Below are 4,226 nucleotides of genomic sequence, written 5' to 3' on the forward strand. Positions count from 1 at the left end.
AGACACCGAGTCGGAGGACCTGTGACGAAAACCTGAAATAAGACGGTCGAAGCGATTGATTCCGGAAGTTTTGAAAAATATATGAAGAATAATAAGCTGAGGAAAATTAACGGCACGGCGCGGGCACGCAACGGCATCCCGCACCGCGAGTGGCACGCTCTCGACGCCCGGGGCAATGCCTGGGACCGCTGGCGGTGCTCGCCCTCGTGGGCCATTGAGCACACGTGCCTAGTGGCGCGAGGTGCGCGTTCGGCGGCCGTGACGCGCGAGCGTCTAGCTGCGCGGAACGCGCGCTCGGCGGCCACGAAGTGCACGCGTCCGACGGAGCGGGACACGCCCCAGGGGTCGCCGGGCGGGCACCCAACCACGTCGGGCGAACGCCCAACGCGTCGGGCGGACGCCCGACGAGGGTTGGGCGCGGGCGCCCAACCTCGCGTTGGGCGCTCGCCCAACTCATGTTGGGCGGCCGCCCAACTCATGTTGGGCGGCCGCCCAACCACAATGGGCGACGCCCAATTTTTTTTGGGCGTCGCCCATTGTTCCGGGATCCGTTTCCCTATATAAGGGCACGGATCCCAAGGTGAAGAGGAGGCTTTTTTTTGGGGGAAAACTTTCTCACTCTAAACATTTTTAGAGAGAGAAAGAGTGGATTTTTTTTGAGAAAAATATTTTTTTTCTCAAAATTCCAAATTTCCTAAGTTCAAATTTTACTAAATTTTTATTAATATCGGGAGCTCGCGGTTCGTGGAATCGATCGGCTTCGACTGTCAGATACCGAATCAAAGGTATTATCCGAGGACTAGACTCTTAATTTTATTTAATTTATTCTCTCCTTCTATTTATTTTTTTATGCTATAGTTTTTTTTCCTTTAGTTATATATTTATTTTGTCACGTTTTATTTAATTAACGTATTTATTCAATTTTCGTTTCGTGTTAAATAGAACTCGGGTTTTGTTTTAAAATAAAAACCTCGTTTTGGATATCCCAATACGAACCGTGATCCGATAAAAAGGTAGTTCGGGTATCGAAAATGTTGTAATTATAAGTTTTTAATTTAAAAGAGGTTTTCAAATAACGTTTTAAAATAAAAACATCGTTTTAGGAACTTTCGTTTTCGACTATGATCCATCTTTTGTAGTTCGGAAGTCCAAAACGATTGAATTAGATTTAATTTAAAGCTTTTGAATAAATCTGGAAAATATTGGAGTGCTGCTGTAATTTGCCAATTCTGCACTAAATGCTGTTTACCGACGGATTTTCCGTCGGTAAATCTGCCAAAATGTAAAAAATGCCATTTCGGTCCCTTTTTCTTAACTTTTAGACTTTTAATCCTTAGTATATAAATATATAATAATGTAATATATTCTTTTCAAATTGTTTTAAAACTTCAACATATATAATTATTTTAGGAGATTGGTATTCCATTTTTTATTCTAATTTTTTTGTATATGTACATATTACTTTCTTTTTATTATTATTCATTTAAATTACATTAAATTCTATTTTAAATGTTATTTACTTGGGCATTTTGGGAGATAATTAGTAGATATTGGGGGATGAACATATAGTCTTTTTGACATTAGGATTATATTAGTTATGTATATATATATAGTTTTGGGGTATATTTGGGTTATCTTAATTATTGTTCAATAAAATTATTTTGAGTGATAAAGGCTACTTTCCTATTTATGAATTTCATTCACTATTTTCTTATGTTTAAAGTATAAATATATTATTTTCATTATTCTTTCTTATATATGTATTAGATAATATATTTTCTTTTACTCTTATTTTATGTCTTTTGGGCTAAAATGTGTAAATATATATCTATATTATTTTCTTTATTTCTTTTGGTCATTTATAAGTCCATGTTTCAAATGGGCTTCACTTGGAAAAATTAAATTTTGGGCCTAAATGTGTTTATTGATGTAATTATAATAGTTAGAGAGTCCATTAAATAAGTGGGGAAAATAAGTCACAAAAAGAGAGTTTTCAATTAAATTATTTAAGCTAATGAGCTTTCTTAAATCTCTAATGTAGATGAATAGAGTCATTTTGGTTGATATTTCAAATCGTTTTCTAAACACCACGTTTTAAAACCTTAGTCCGTTCCAACGACGGATTAAGCGAACATTGTAATCAAAATCGTTTTCTTTGTTAATAATGGGGATTTTGAATCGCTTTCTTAATGAATTTGTACAAAATAAAATTGACTTGTATGTTTAACCACGTTTTCTTATTAAAAGGCTTTTACTTTAACGTTTTCAATTACTCGAGTCGTTCCAACGGCGACTCGGGTAAACTTCATCAAACGGGGTTTTAAAACGTACCTAAATCGTTCCAACGGCGATTAAGGTGCGAACCATGTAATAAACATCGTTTTGGGGAAATAAGTTAATGTAGAATAGACACACAACATAACATTTAAATACGGTAGTAAATAAATCACTTCTTTCTTCCCCCTCTCTGTGTATGTATAAACATAAATGAGTGATTCTTTACTGATGTGGCTTTTCAATATCATATGCTCAAAATGGTTTCCAAAAAGAGAAAGAAAAGGGTTTCAAATGAATTTTAAACTTAAAGAAGTATACGATTAGTCCGTTATCGCCTAACATGCTGAGTAGGAGGCCGGTGGTTCATAACCGGGCGATGTCGGGGTGCCTAGTAGCCTTTCTCTGGAAAGGAGCTAGCCTTCTCGGCTCATACCTAAGTTTCCCGAACCCACACCGGTCTCCCGCAATGGATCGGTGTTCATTTTCCCATTCGTGGGTGGCGACTCTTCCATATCTCCGAGCTCCGGTCCTGCCGAGCAGCTTGATTCCACGATTGGTTGCTTTCGGCGCCAATCACCGCTTACGTCGCCATGAGGTTGTCCACCCCCCGGTCCGCCCGGGAGATTAGGCCGCGGCACCTCGTCTAACAACAAGATATGATCTAAATTTATCAAATGCAAAAACTACCGCAAGCATCTCTTTTTCTGTGATTGAATAATTTTGTTGGGCCTCATTGAGGGTCTTACTCGCTGTTAAGCACAAAATATACCTAAAATATCATCAATAATTACATCAATATTGCTACGGATTTATGCTACTTATATCTGTTTAGAATACTTTTACTCTCGAATATGTTTCTTTCATGCAAGGTACATAAATATTTGGTAAAATCCAAATAGGAGTAAAAAGAGCTCAAAAATAGAAGAAAAGCCCTACAAAAGGAGTCGAAGACGACGAAAATTAATAACGCCAAGTCGAGGACACGAACAAGAGCGAAGAAGTGAAAAATGCTCCGTGCCGCGACCGCGGTCCCCAGATTCACGGTCGCGACACGCGTCCCTCAGCCTCTCCTTCCCTTCGTCTGAAGTACAATTGATGCTCCCCCATTCTCGGTAGAGAATTTAATATTCTCGGTACGAGCAGGAGATTTTAGAAGCCTAGTTACACACTTTCGTTTTCGATGAAACGCGATCGTTCGGGTGGATAAAGACGTCATTTCGCAGCGGACACGATCCTTCACAACGGACACGACACTTCAATCAAGACTCTTCAACATCTATAAATAAAGAGTTGATGGAGAGTTGAAAAATAATGTTATATGTGTAGAAGAAAGAGATTAGTGTAGAATTTATGCAGAAATTCCGAATCAAGTGATTCAGAAGTTAGATTTCGATTCTGTAAAAAGCAATATGATGTACACACATTGTTTACAAAATAATAACAAATTCAGTAGCGTTTAGACATTGTTCCAGTTTAGTTTACATTTTGGTAGTGGACCGACCCAGTCTCTATTACGAAGATTCAGCGAGAAGATTGAGTAGAGGATTCGCCCCTGAGCCTGACAAACTCTAACGAAACCCAAGGAAAGGATTGACAACCTTTTCACTTGCACGCCGTCGAAGAATTCAATGCTCCATGTTCTCTGTAAACTTGTATCAATTTATATTTCATCTAATAAAGTCCGTTCTATTCGATAGATTTTTATGCAGCACTTATGGTAACCAATCCACTAAAGTGACTGCTGGTGTTTTCATTAAAACGTATTTAATCCAAAATCTTTACAAGGAAACTTTGTTGAACACTTAGGCAAATTATTATCTCGAAAGAGTTTTAATTTGATTAAGGGCAATTTATCCCGAAAGGGTTTTATCGCGTTCAAAGCCAATTAATTAGAGGTTCCGTCATTTATTTCATCTTTATAATTCGTACAAAGTTTAAAGTTGTTTTCT

The sequence above is a fragment of the Euphorbia lathyris genome, chromosome 5, assembly GCF_963576675.1.
Source record: "Euphorbia lathyris chromosome 5, ddEupLath1.1, whole genome shotgun sequence".
NCBI classification, from domain to species: domain Eukaryota; kingdom Viridiplantae; phylum Streptophyta; class Magnoliopsida; order Malpighiales; family Euphorbiaceae; genus Euphorbia; species Euphorbia lathyris.